The 15,754-nt window shown below is 41.2% G+C and overlaps 1 long non-coding RNA gene and 1 pseudogene across 3 annotated transcripts in view; both read left to right on the top strand.

The window, feature by feature from the left end:
* Nucleotides 1-15,754, top strand: part of LOC141282922 (uncharacterized) — a 336,747-nt gene that overhangs the window by 312,506 nt on the left and 8,487 nt on the right. The window lies entirely within an intron of this gene.
* LOC135753614 (uncharacterized) lies at nucleotides 8,679-13,788 on the top strand (annotated as a pseudogene).

Here is a 15,754-nt window from a genome sequence, read left to right as displayed (position 1 = left end):
AATCCGTTCGAATTTGATTTTTCTCAAAAGTGACAGCCCTACTGACCAGGGGTTCAGAGCGTGAGCTAAACATTTTTGTTCTGTAATTTTTTACTCAAATATTGGTGAAGCAGTTATCAACAGGAGTACACAGAAACGTGTAAGTGTATTTGATTTTAGACTTGTGAAGTTTTAGCGCAGTGTTGTTGCTAAGAAACGCTCTCTTGTTTACCTTTGTCTCACGTGCTGCAATCCGCGTTTGTTCTCGCGTGTCCTCACGTGCGTTAGTATATTACAGTAAATACAGTAGTAGTTTCGGCCATTAACTTGTTGTTGATTGTTTTTGGGCGTGGCCAACGCCAGGAAAGTATTTAAACAGCAGTAAACAGTTCAGTCTTCAGGTGAAGCAGTTATCAACAGGAGTCCACAGACACGTGTAAGTGTATTTGATTTTAGACTTGTGAAGTTTTAGCGCAGTGTCTTTGCTTAGAAACGCTCTCTTGTTTACCTTTGTCTCACGTGCTGCAATCCCCGTTTGTTCTCGTGTGTCCTCGCGTGCGTTAGTGTATTACAGTAAATACAGTATTAGTTTCGGCCATTAACTTGTTGTTGATTGTTTTCGGGCGTGGCCTGCTGAATTCAGTCCACAATTGAAGCACTTATCAAAGCAGTTAGTCCACCGCGGCAGCGGTCGCGTGAAGACCAAAGAGTGTAAAGACCATCAACTCTACCTGCGCGACTCCACCGAGCAGGGACACCGACAGGGCACTTGAGTACTGCACTTTTTGTACTAACTTTTTCTATTTATCTATTTAGCGCTCTTATTTTCCTCTCTTGTACATTTTCTATTCTTATATTTTTACTATGTGTTTTCAAATCTCTACTGTCATTACAACTCATAAATCTGTTGTATCACGTCGCCGCAGGAGAAATATTAATAACCTTCGCACTCTCCCTCCTTCCACTATTGCCTCACTCTCTTTTCCCATTGGGTTATGGAACTGCCAATCTGCTGTCAACAAAGCAGATTTCATTACTGCCATTGCCTCACATTCTCGCCTTTCTGTTTTAGCACTTACTGAGACATGGGTTAAACCAGAGGACACTGCCACTCCGGCTGCCCTCTCCAACAACTAAGCTTTCTCACACAGTCCTCGCACAACAGGAAGGGGTGGAGGAACTGGTCTGCTCATCCCAAAGGACTGGAAATTCCAACAGCAAACCCCCTCATGTGACAGCAACTCTTTTGAGTCGCATGTTGTTACTATCAGCCACCCTACTAAAATCCATTTTTTTGTTATTTATCGCCCCCCAGGTCAACTTGGACACTTCTTGGAGGAGTTGGATGTCCTTCTGTCTTCATTCCCTGAGGACGGTACCCCTTTAGTAGTACTTGGTGACTTCAATACAAATAAAAAATAAAAAAATGCGTCGTTTGACCTCAAGTGAGTCCCTACTTCACCAACACACAGGTCTGGTAATCTTTTAGATCTTATCTACACACGCTGCTGTTCAACCTACCACACCCAGGTCACCCCACTTCACACATCTGATCACTTCCTTATTTTTCTCGACCTGACTCCCCCTGTCGCTCCATACGATCCCCCATTGGCCACGTTCCGGCACAACCTGCGCATGCTCTCTCCCTCCCGCTTATCCTCTGATTGCTTCCACGCTCCCCGCTCCCAGCCAACTCTCTCTGTTAGATACTGACAATGCCACTGACACACTATGTTCCACTCTTACATCCTGCTTAGACACATTATGCCCTCTGACATCTGGACCGGCCCGGGTCACACCTCCTGCTCCTTGGCTAACTGAGGTTCTCCGTGAGCATCGCTTCACATTCAGGGCTGCAGAGAGGAAGTGGTGCAGATCAAATTATCCTTCTGATCTCTGCCTCTATCAGTCTCTTCTTGCCTCCTTCTCCAAGGATGTCTCCTCTGCAAAGACCCTATACTACCATACAAAGATTAACAATTCACCTGACTCTCACACTCTCTTCAAGACCTTCTCTACCCTTCTTTGTCCCCCTGCCCCCCACCTTCATCTAATCTAACGGCTGATGATTTTGCTTCCTTCTTTGTGAAGAAAACGAAAACTATTAGCAGTCAGTTCTCCGAGCCGCCGCTTCTTGCACATGCTCAAACCCCTGAGAAATGCTTCCTTCCCTCCTTCTCTCTCCTATCCGAAGCAGATGTTTCCAAGGTCTTGGCTTCTAATCATCCGACTTCCTGCCCGCTACATCCCATACCCACCCATCTCCTCCAGGCCATCTCTCCGTCTGTTATCCCTGCTCTCACTCACATTATCAATTCATCCCTTTCCACTGGCACCTTCCCCGTAGCATTTAAAGAGGCTCGGATAACCCCGCTGCTGAAGAAACCCACACTCAATCCTGCTATGCTAGAGAACTACAGACCCGTTTCTCTGCTTCCCTTCATTTCCAAGACTCTTGAACGCATTGTGTTCAACCAGCTCTTCACTTTCTTCACACAAAATAACCTCCTGGATAGCAATCAGTCTGGATTCAAAAGTGGTCACTCGACTGAGACTGCGCTGCTCTCAGTCATTGAGGCCCTAAGGCAGGCAAGGGCAGTCTCCAAATCATCTGTGCTGATCTTACTGGATCTATCTGCAGCTTTTGACACGGTCAATCACCGCATCCTCCTGTCGACTCTCATGTCTATGGGGGTCACTGACACAGCGCTTCTATGGTTCAAGTCGTACTTCTCAGATAGGTCATTTCGGGTATCCTGGAGATGTGATGTCTCTGAACCCCAACGTCTTGATACCAGGGTGCCTTAAGGCTCTGTGCTTGGACCGCTGCTCTTTTTGATATACATGACATCCCTGGGCTCTGCCATTCGAAAACATGGCTTTTCCTACCACTGCTATGCAGATGACACTCAACTCCACTTGTCGTTCCACCCTGATGATCCCACAGTTTCTGCCCGCACCTCTGCATGCCTGAGGGACATCTCACTCTGGATGAAGGATCACAATCTCCAGCTTAACCTTGCAAAGACAGAACTGCTTGTCATATCATCTGAACCAAAGATTACGCACAACTTTTCCATTCAGCTAGGTTCCTCGACCATCACGCCTTCCAGGACGGCCAAAAACCTGGGAGTGGTCATTGATGATCGGCTTAGCTTCACGGAGCATGTTGCCAGCACAGCTCGCTCTTCTAGATTCATCCTCTACAATATTAGGAACATTAGACCTTTCCTAGATGAGCATGCTACGCAGGTCCTGGTCCAAGCTCTTGTCCTGTCCAGGCTGGACTACTGCAATGCGCTACTGGCAGGACTTCCAGCCTGCATGACCAAACCCCTACAGATGATTCAGAATGCAGCGTCAAGAGTGGTCTTCAATGAGCCAAAGAGGGCGCACGTCACTCCTCTCTTTGTCAAGTTACACTGGCTTCCTACAGCTGCTCGCATCAAATTTAAGGCTCTGCTCTGCTTGAAGCTTTATTTCCTGGTGTGCATACTGCATTTTATACGCTTATATAAGGATAAACAATAAAAAGAACGAACGTGTATGCACGTAAACAAAAGACTTTTTGGGTCTATTGACTTCAAACGTGAAATATAACTTCTTTAGACTTGTGGCTTTGGCCTCATTGCATTTCTAGGTTTCACACATATATTTATCATTAAGATTTTTAGTGTTAAAAAAGATGTTATGTAATTTTTTTTTATTACAATGTACTTCAGCCTCTCTAACTTTTTAAATTTTTATCTTAAAATAATTCTGAAACATGGAAAACGAAGCTTAAAGTGTCTTCTATCTAATGATACCACAGTTATGCTTATACTATAAATAGGTATTTTCATGGTTTCGGGCCAGAATGGGGGTGCTTTTCAAGAGGTTAACTGGATAGATGTCAACATTATACAAACAAAAAGGGAAATTGTTAGTTTTAAGTATTTTATCAAAATGTCTTTATTTCTGCTCTTTAAACCTGTGAGAGTGCAGTCTGTTGCAGAACACAGAACAAGAATTCAGCACCTGTGGGAAGGGGGTGGGAATCAATTCTACTTTTATGGTTTTATTGTTTATGGTTTAATATATTTTACGCCAGTGTTTCTTCTTACTTACTGAAAGAGCTTGAGTCACCTGTCATGAGAATAAAAAATGTTCAATTATTGACAATCAACATGTTCCTAGTCCTAATCTATCCATCTTTCTAATAGACCTGGCATTGCACGCAATGAATATTGCTGGCTCTGTGCGACAAATTACTTATGTTCCTCTATCGTAGTAAGCATAAGTAGCTTTGGATAAATGTCTGATAAATACATAAATGCAAGTTTAAATGAAAATCTAAAATGTAATCATGATGAAGCACTGCAGTTACATTACCAGTTTACGCTGTGATTGAGTCAGTGGCAATTTTTAGTAGGGGTCATTTTTAACCCAGCACGTGTTCTGTCCAATATTTACCCATTATGGGTCAAAAATAACCCAGCAATTTTTAGAGTGTACCCTCTCCTAGATTGGCTAATAAAAGGCTATGTCAACTCCCCTAATTTACCCCCAGCCCAAGAGTCCTTCAATGTATAGCACAGTCCGAGTGGGCATTAAAATGGCTTTTGGTATACTTAAAACAAGATGGAGGGTGATACTTAAGAGGAGTGACTTTCACTTCAAGTTCACACCAGCTATGATTGCTACATGTTGCGCCTTACACATTTAAAATTACAACATATAAAAAATTACAACATCTTCATATGTCAACATATAAAATTTTTGCCAAAAGGAAGCAGATTTTTGAAACAGCAACTGGGTGGAGGAACTCAATGACCCCACAGTACATTTTCCTCAGCCAAGTCAGGCAGTGCAAGAAACTGCTACTAGCAAAAATGCAAGGGAGGGTCTAACTAGATACATGGCCTAGCACTTTTCGCTTCGTAAAGGGCACCCATTTTAACATATGTACTGTCTGAAACAACATCTAACATAGGGCACATGTTTATTGAAATTCAAAATATTCCAGAATCTTAAATCAGACATATTCCATACAAAAAGTGATACTGCTGTGTAGTGCAATAACAATTAGGCACACATTAAATTACATTTAAAAGATTACATATAAATATAATATTTTAGTTTTTATACACAAAAAGTGACAGTGCTGTGTAGTGCAATAACAATGAAGGCACATGTTAAATGACAGAAAGATTTCATATAAATGTAATATTTTATACACAAAACAAAAATGTGGCAATGCTGTTTTAAACTTGTTCTTTGTTAATTCTGTTTGGTAAACAATCTTAACACTTTTAAATCTAAACTTGCCAACTGTTCTTATGTTATTCTAATAATTTCGAAATAACAGTGTTTATTGGTGTCAATTTTAGGATTTCCAAAGCACGCACTGAAACAGAGTGCAGTCCGGATAACTCACGTTGAGCAAATTTGTCACGAGCTTTCTTCCAGTTAATATATCCGACATTTACAAAGGAGCTTAGATTGTCGTTGCTTTATCCATGGCTTTAATAACACAAATCACCAAGTCAGATTCTCTAATGTAATGCAGCCATTTCCATTTGTCAAACCATCCAGATTGAAACGAACGCTCAAACGTATCCCGACCAAATTTCCTGCCTGGAAATTTCATCCTAGGTTGGTAGGGCTTGTCATCTTCCCTGGCAACCATCCCATCATGTGTCCTGACCTCAGCAGAGTGAAAGTCCATGCTAATGTCCAGCTCACAAACCTCGCTGCTCCCGGATGTCTGAACAGAGTTTGTGTCGGTGTCAAGGTCAGCATTTGCCGCGGATTCAGTCGCCGTTTCATCGTCGTTGTTTTTTACATCCTTATGATAAAAAATTCCCTATTTTACTTTTCTTAACCGTTAGTAATAACATTACTCAGAAAAGTCAGAAATAATTATTAAAATAATATTAAAATAATTAATCATTAGTTTATATTGTATATACTGCCCATTATTAGATTTTAATGTATTTTATTTCATGTTTTTAAATACAATATAATTTTCCACAGGGGGGCTGCAGCCCCAGCAGCACCCCCCTTCCCGTGCTACTGGAAACATATTTCTTTTCTACCTGAAATTACATGGACAGTTACTTCTGCCAGCATCAACTATACAAAATATTGTTGAAGAGATGCAGAGCATACATGAACTAGGACAGACATATACTTTCACTTAAAAGTGATTTAGAGTTAACAGATGAGGACATTGGTAGAGTATGTGATGTTGTGAAGGAAACAGACCTATTTACCATTAGTCATGAAGGACCAATGAGAACCAATTTTTTAAGAACAAAGACTTTAAAAGAGATGTTCAGATACACAGAACCTTTAAAGTTGTACTTGGGCAGAGATGAAACAAGGTCACAGTGTCACGACAGGAATAAGGGAGAACCCAAACGCAGATGATGTATAACATAAAACTGAGGATTTATTTAAATAAACTCAAAAACCCACAAGGGGGTAAAACAGGAGATGAATAAACAGTGGTGATGGAACACAGAACTGAAAACCAAACACGGAATACGAAATAACAGAAGACTCTGAGATGAGATTCAGGTTATCCGGGTAACGGGAACACAATACACTGAATCTAGACGAACGAACGAGCACACGACAGAGAACAAGAGGGCATTATAAAGACACAACACCAATGGGGAACAGGTGAACATAATTAATTACTCAAGACAAGATTACATAAGGGAGTAGGGTAAAATTGACAAGACACTGGGAACACGTGACACCAAACATGATGTGACTACACGTGTCCCCACACAAAACACAATGCTGCCATGATCTTGCCCTCTGAGATCAGACCTGAATCTCACACAAAGGTCTGGCAAGACCATGACAGCAACAAGACACTGGGAACACATGGAAGCCACACACACAATATGACTCCACGTGTCCCCACACAGAACATAGTACTGTCATGGTCTTGCCAAATGTACTCAGACCTGAATTAGTACAAAAGGTCTGGCAAGCCCATGACAGTACCCCCTCCTTTAAAGGCGGATTCTGGATTCCACAAAACAAAACATTAAACACGAGGAACGAGAGAATGTACAATCGACAACACCCATGAAATAACAACAACCAACATTAACGGAAGACAAACATAAGTAATAAACGGGTTTGGTTGATTTAACAAAAATAACAAACAACGGAGGGGGGTGGGACAACAACAGGGTGAGCAAAATGTCCAGGGTGAAAAGAATGAGTCCCAAAAACAAATGGATGAGATGTTGAGGGATAGTGTGTCCGTGGGTGCGCAGGCTGCTGACGGCTGCGCCGGCGGGTGACGAGACTCCGGCTGCGCCGGCGGGGGACGAGACTCCGGCTGCGCCGGCGGGTGACGTGACTCCCGCTGCGCCGGCGGGTGACGTCTCTCCGGCTGCACCGGCGGGTGACGAGTCTCTGGCTGCGCCGGTTGTAGCAGCTGCTCCGATGCCCCCTTCGTCCTCTTCTTCCTCCGTCTGGAGGCCGGGAGTGTAGGACGGGAACCGGACGCAGGAGTAGTCTCCGGCGCAGGGGAGACGAGAACCGAACTCCCCAGCTTGATCGCCCCGGTAAGCATGATCTTGCCCTCTGAGATCAGACCTGAATCTCACACAAAGGTCTGGCAAGACCATGACAGCAACAAGACATTGGGAACACGTGGAAGCCACACACACAATATGACTCCACATGTCCCCACACAGAACATAGTACTGTCATGGTCTTGCCAAATGTACTCAGACCTGAATTAGTACAAAAGGTCTGGCAAGCCCATGACACACAGAGGTTTGCCTACTATGTTCCAATAAAAACACTTTGAAATGTTTGTTGGAGTCTGACTTATGGCAGAATTGTGCTGCACAGGATACATGCTTCTTACCATGCACAGATGTGCTTTGTGATGTCAGTGATGGTCAGGTTTACAAAAACAATTATTTTCCCCCTCAAAACCCATCAAATTAATTCTACATCAAGATTCTTTTGGAGTGGTTCAGGTTCAGCAAAAAGCAAGCACAAAATACTAGCTGTATATTTGTCTCTGGCTAATTTAACACCTCATATAAGAGTACAGACCACATGTCACTTGTAAAAAGACTTCAAACACTTTGGACATGACAAAGTTTTCTCAAGGCTAATTATAGACAGTGGAATACCTGTGGCAGAGAAAAAAGTAAAAGGGACTGTTTTGTGCATTGCAAGGGACAATTTGGTGTCTCATAGTATTGGTGGATTCACAGAAAATGTTAGTGTTTCTGAATATTTCTGCAGGTATTGCCGGATAACATGAATGGATTTTCAAACGGATCCAAATGCATGCAGACCTTGGCGCACTCCTGAAAACTACAATTCTGCAGTAGACATTTTACAGTCTGAGGTACAACAAAACGTTGAAGGTATAACATCTGAGTCCATTTTTAATTCGTTGAAGTTCTTTCATGTTTGCATGCCTGGTCTGCCACCTTGTTTAGGCCATGCCATTTTTGAGGGTATCCTGTTCTATGATTTAGCCCTTTACCCTATAGTACTTCATCAAGCAGAAAAAGTGGTTCACTTATTCAATTTTGAATCAATGCATTAAGCAAGTTTAATACAGTGCCTTTGATGCGTTGAGTAAGCCATGCGCAGTGAACTTCAATGGACTAAAGCTTTCTGGTCAGGCTATTCAGAACTGGAATTTTCTAAGACTTCTTTCTGTGATCATGTGTGACAAGGTGAAAGAGCCCATGAATGTCTGCCAGTTGACCCTTCAGCTAAAAGACATTGTGGAGATGGTTTGTGCACAGAAGATTTCATTGCCAGAGGTTGCATACCTTGATGTTCTTATCCAAGATCTTGCTAGGAGATTATCTCTCTTTCCAGGACATAGACTATAGCCTAAGCATTACTATTTGCGACACAACCATGCACTGATTTTAAAGTTTGGTCCTTTATTCAGGTTGTGGACGATGCGCTTTGAGTGTAAGCACAGTTACTTTGAAAGATGTGCTAGGAACTTTAAAAAAAATAAAAAACCTTTGCTTCACACTCTGAAAGGCATCAAATGTACCAGGCCTATCTGTCAGAAGGATCAAAGTGTGATTAAAGTTTTAGGGTAAAAAACAACACTGCATTTTACCAAGAGCTGTATGGTGATTCTGTTAGATGCAGTGACACAGTTTGGATTTACAGAGAGCAATACCAAAGTCTCAGCAGAAGTAACGTACAGGGGTATGTTATACAAAAAAGGCCAGTTCCTTGTGACAAATAATATGGACTCAATAGAGTTTGGAGAACATTGTTCATTTTCTGTGGAGAAAGTATGGAGCAGAGTTTATTCCTGCATACCATTTGCATGAATTGAAAAATCAGACTGAAATAATGCATTGTGTGAAAATGGTCTTGTGTACTTTTTCGTTCATTCATTATTCTATTTTGGAGGTCACATGGGAAACGAAAAATAAGTGATATAGGAATTTTTACACTTCTGTATCACTTGTTAAATGGAAGTGAATGACATGTTTAATATTTTTTAGGGATTAAAAATAAAATATTTAACCATTGAATAAACAAAAAAATAAATTTTAAAAGGAAGTACTCTTTTGGGCGGCTTGCTTTGGATTGTTTTGTTTTGATATTGTCATCTGGATGACATGACGTCTTTGGAGGCATATTCTGAGACAATTTGTGACATGCTGTGAAGACATGCGACGCACGCAGATATTGCACAGCACCTTACGGACATTGGCACAGGACATGGCTGCTCTGTGATGAATGTGCGACGATTTTGTAATGTTCACAACCCTGAAGCGAGTAGTATCTGATGCACAGTTGGAAATTGCCGTTTTGTCAGCAATTGAAGAGGTAAGGGTTTTTTAAGCCAAACTCGAATGATGTTCTTTATTTGAACAAGTTTCTTAATCCTCTTCAAATTTTGTAGACTGGCCCAACATTTGGTCGAAAGTATATGACTGGTTACCTGGCAACCAAACGGATTGTTGCTGCAGAAAATCGGGTTGGAAAAACCCTGTGCGGAATGGCGAGACCCTACCACGAAATGAGATGCAAGGTATGCTATTGCCTATGACTATTGAATGAAATAAGCTACCTGGTTCACAACATGTATACATTTTGGTCCCGTAAACACTGCATATTATTTCGGTTGTCAGTTCACCTTTTAATGCTTCATCCTGTTCTGTACACTCACAGTTCAGTAATTTGGGACTGACACCCGCATTCTACAACCAAAGTAACTCCCGCAAAATGCAGGTAGTAACAACCCCATTTACAGAAACTCTGCTTTTGTGTACATAACCAAACTGAACAACTAGTTAATCAAGTGTTTAAATGTGCATCATAAACAGGACAGGTCTCTCTTCTGAAAAAATAAATGCTTAGAAGGGGAAAAAGTCTTCTGTATGCGTGGTTCAGAAAATGACAGAGGCACAAGCGTTGGCTGACTAGTGTTGCCAGATCTTGCACTAAAAAGCAGCGAACAAGAAAAATCCAATAATAAACCTAACTAAATCTAAACTCTTTACCTCAAAGATCAAAATATTGGGACCGTCACCTTCACACTTTATTAACACAAAAAACTTGATTGCTTCATGAGCCAAAAGCCATAAACGGTTAAGCGCCAAACGGTATTTACATAGAAAAAAGACAAGGACCTGGCAACACTGCAAGTCCGCGCGCGCTGTGAAGCAGCCTAAAAATAAACGGACAATACACAACGCCAAGACGGAGGTTTATTGCAAAATACAATGCTGTTAAATTATTTTGGTCAAAGCTGTGAGTGATAAGCACGCGAGACGGCAGAATGTTGCTATGGTTATTTCTGTGTCAATCATCACATTTTCGGGAGTGAGTCTTGTTCCGTACAGACATGAAATGAACATTTAGGAGATTCACTCCGGCAATTAAATGCGGTTGTCACTTCCGAAAGTTTGCAGTGTGTACAAGCCTTTTGTGTTTTATGTAATATGCATATATGTCCCTTTTAAAAATAAACCATGGTTTTACTACAGTAAAAAAAACAAGTTTACTGTAGTAAAACCATGGTAACCACAAACTAACCATGTTTTTTAAAACCATGTTTTTTAAAAACCATAGTTAAACCATAGTTAGTGTAGTAAACCATGGTTTGCTGATAGTAATCAATACACCAAAAACATGGTTACTACACTTTTACCTAGGGATGTCCCGATCCGATCACGTGATCGGAAATCGGCCCCGATCACGTGGTTTCAGACTCCATCGGAATCGGACGTTACCTTCCGATCAGGACTTGGATACAAATGCAGGGTTTAAATTGGGCCAGCACACATACTGAAGGTCTCGCTCTGCTCCGCGCCAGTGTACGCGCTGCGGCTAGTGCGTGTGAACTGACGCGAATAATAAACGTGTTTTCATTCATAGGCTTCACACACTCGTGCATGCGGTGCAAAACCGGGTTTTTACCACTCATTTAAACGACGCGTCGATCGTTTTTGTCACTAATATGTGCTCAGTTAATCTACATCAGTAACGTTACACAGCTCCGTGTCTCACTCAGAACCTCAAGAACACGCATTCGCGCAGGAGGATCACATTACACATTGTAGAGATGAGAGATAGAGAGGTAAGAATGGTGCACACGTGGAAAAAACTTAATAGAAGTCTAGAAACAAAGTATTAATGTATGTATAGGCATATCAATCATCTTATTACAATATGTTAACTAGACAACTGGATACAACTTATTGTATTGTTTAATAAAATAATGTATTTTGATTATACAAATAAATTACAACCTAACTATAGTGATTGTTTAACTAACTGCTGACCAGCTTAGGGAATCTCTATGGCTAATTTATAAGACATATTGCTGAATTAGTATGTTGTTTTTCTTGTTAATTGAGTCTTTTTGGGTATAGCCTATCTTATGCCTAGAATTAGTCAAGGAGGTTGATTCTTATAACTTCCTTTAAAAGTTTGATCATTTGTGCATAATGACATGTGCAACAAATGCATATAGGGTGTCAGACTCATAGATTTGCATAATTTAAAGTTCAGGTTTTAAAGTTTGGGTCAACCTGTGGCACAGCTTTTAAGCTGAAACTTATAAAATCCTATCAGAGGTCCAAAATGTCATTGAAACACACCAGTGGCTTTGCTGTCATCAGGATTAAACACGTTACCCCTCAAACCCTCCCTCCTAACAGAGCATCCCCACAAAACAAACCCCATTTTAACCCCTGAACATAGTATATATTCATTATTTTTTAACACATCAATAGTTATGCGCTGGCACAGAGTGAGACTCTTTTGACTCCAAACAGAAACAGCAATGCGTGCGGCATGACATAAGGAACATCATGGTTCTGTTTTTTCGCTCTTCTTTTTTATGTATTATAGAAGTATCAGATCGGGACTCAGTATCGGCAGATACTCAAAATCAAATGACTCGGACTCGAGGGCAAAAAAACCTGATCGGGACATCCCTACTTTTACCACAATAAAACCGTGGTTAATTTTCGTAAGGGGTTGTCTATGTTGGTGTGGTAATGTCATGTGTGATATGTGTGAGCACACTAAGATAAATTTCCATCAACTGTTGTTAAAATGGTTATAGTAAAACTTGAACTACTTAGAGCTGTATCGTAGCCTGTATAGGCAAATCCATTTAACACTTGTCATTCATTTCATATTACAGGGCCTGCGGAACTTCAATCCTATGCCATACTATGCTGCCTATATGGGGCACAAACTCCATTTAGACCAAAACGAGAAACTTGCAATGTTTGGCGTGACGCATGTGATTGCCATAGATGGATACTCCAGCAAAGTAGTGGCACATGCAACAATGCCTGTAAAGAATAACCTCATTATTTATGAGGATGTTTACAGGTAGGCAATTTGTTCCATTTACATTTGTTAATGTAATGCTGTTTTGCTCAAATGTAGCCTATACTTATTAGCAACCCTAAAGAAATAATACATGTCCTCTACCCACTCTTTGCATTTCCACCATAATTCATCGTAATATTGGCTGTAGTTTTAAATCTACTTACAATCAATCAATCTATGCAAAATGTACCTACCTATGACCTTATCCCCAAGGATGTTTTACTGTAAAAACAAATAAACTCTGATCTCTTTCATGTCTTTACAATTCAAGGTCTGCTGTGGTAAACTATGGAATGTGGGATCAGGTGTGTGTTGACCACGGCAAGGAATTCTATTTGACACTCTTCATTCAGGAAATTATTGCATCCCACAGACATTGTCAGGACAAACCACCATACTACCAAAGCACGTCAACAAAGGTAAAAAAAAGAAAGAAAGGAGTATGCAGAGATTTCAAAAACATTCACACATGTAGTTGTTGTGGACTGCACCTTGGTTACATTTATAAATTTAATTGATGCTTTTATCCAATGAACTTACAACCGATATTTATAATTACTTATAACTAATATTTAAGCTGCAATTCAGCAAAAGCCTTGGTGTAAAAAGTGTAAAAATAAAGCTAAATTTTACTTACTCCAAAACGTCTCTAAAATATTTTCACCCCTTACTATGCTACATAAACACATTCATATTTGTTCTATAGAATCATAAAGTTGAGCGGATGTGGCCTGAGGTTAATAGCAAGGTCAATTACCCACTGAAAGAGGCCCTTATCCACCTTACAGAGCAAGAACTCCTGGACATGGACTGCAACATCAGCAGATACTGTGTGTCTAACCTGACCAGACAACTTTTGAACTGGGCATGAGGAGAGTAATCGACACTTGGGATGCACACAGAATTCCTGGTATGGTAAAACCAGTTACAGAAAAAAAACCATAAACATTCCTCAGTTGCATTTTATTTTATTGTAATAATTTAATTACAGGAACATGAATACCTAATCAACTAGCAAGAGATGGGTGGAACTTTTTCATAAATTTTCAAAATAGAATAACTGTATCTCGGCGAAGGAACGTCGTAGAGACGCGGGGCTGGTGTCGTTGGAAAGCTGTCTCCGAGCCCTTCACCCCCAAGTCTTTAGGACCTCCCCTTCCGGAGATATAAAAAATGAGCTTTAACATTCAAATGGCTCTAGCTCCGCCCCCAAGAGTGGCACTCTAGCTCGGGTTCGTTGGAAAGGTCTCTTCAGGGGCTTTCTAAAGAACCCTCACTCGAGAAATAAAGCCCTAAACTTTTGCCTTTTTCACACATTTGTGATATTTAAATGCCCCTAGCTACACCCGTGAATGGGCTATCCCCTCGAACTAGGGATCTTCCGTTTACTTAATTTGCAAATGTACAAATAATGGGTCTGTGTCATTGGGGGGTGGTCGGGGGGGTCATCCCGCACAAATAATGGGTAAATGTACAAATTGTGGGTTCGTGTCATGGGGGGCGTGTCCAGGGGCGTGTCCGAGTGTCGGAAGGGGTTGGACATTAAATCCGCACAAACAATGGGCAAATGGACAAATAGTGGTCCCGTGTACTTGGGGGGGTAGTGGGGGGCACCCCCATGACTCGAGGGCACCCCCAGAGGCGTACGTACGGCCAATATGGAGATGATCAGGGCAGGGGTCAAGGTAACGGATTAATGGGGAATGGGCTGACAATTAAGGTGTACAAGCCCTCGCCACCAATATCCTGACGCTGTTAGATTTTGCGAATTGACTTTTTGACACGAACCCACAGGGTTCCCTTGCACACAGAACAGCTGAATGGGGCACGAACATGCTCAGCTTGTGTCTCCATCAAGACATAAATCCTTCTTGACTCGATGGCCAGCTCAGACAGGTTTTTTATAACCTGAGTCACATTATGGAGCGACTGGGCAGCCATCACAACCTCTTCCATTTTATCATAAACCCCCTGAAGGTCCATTGATTCGTGATCTTTTCTGCTAAAAACAAATTAGCATTAATAGCTTGGAGTAAATTGTTTTATAGACTAATTATATTGACAGTTTATTTGTTTAAGGGTACTTATGTTGATCTCCTTTTTTCCCCACTCTTCATATCGGCAAACTGCTGCTCTGGCACTGCAAGGTAGGCATGTGCGACGCGTCGATGACGTCGGTGCAATTCCGTCGGCGTCATATTTTTGCGTCGAAGCTTCGCAAAACATAAAATTTAAAGCCAAATAAAAAATGAATGATCACATTCGTCTAATCTTTCGTAACGATCTGCTAGCTGCACGTCCCATAAGCAGGCTGTCAAAATAACGTGTTTCTGTAGGCAGCCTGGGCTCTGAGATCTGCACTTTCACCAACCACCAAAATAAAGTTTTCCAACCAATGTCCGACCGGGGATCGCTGTTGTTAGGTAGAAAAAGCCAGTGTCAAACCTCACAACAGTCACACCATTTCGGTGATTGGAATGTCTTTAAAATGATGTAAGTGAAGTCGTACATTGCTAATACTACATGATTTCATCGTATGGCTGGAAGTGTGTATAGTAATTTTCTTGTGGACTGAATAAAGTCTACGATTGGCATTTCTTTTTACGACAAAACCCAGCACTGTGTTTTAATTCTTGTCGTGATCTTTATAGGCTTCTGTATGATTGTTAACTGGACTGGATTGGACATTGAAATTGAAAGTGCGACGCTCATATCCGATAGCGCACGTGCACAGGCAGAGCTTAAACGACTTCATGTTTGCGTCTTTTTGGCTTCAATGGACAAATGCTCATATGTCAAAATAGCTGTCTTTGTGATTTTCATAGTAAACGTGGTTACTGTACGTCTTAAACGAATAAACATTGTATTGCATTCGGTCTTATAATAAGCATAAACTGTCTCTGTCATTAAA

The sequence above is a fragment of the Paramisgurnus dabryanus genome, chromosome 10 (genome assembly GCF_030506205.2).
Source record: "Paramisgurnus dabryanus chromosome 10, PD_genome_1.1, whole genome shotgun sequence".
NCBI classification, from domain to species: Eukaryota; Metazoa; Chordata; class Actinopteri; order Cypriniformes; family Cobitidae; genus Paramisgurnus; species Paramisgurnus dabryanus.
Note: the sequence above shows the minus strand (reverse complement) of the source record. Positions and strands in the feature narration are given on the sequence as shown.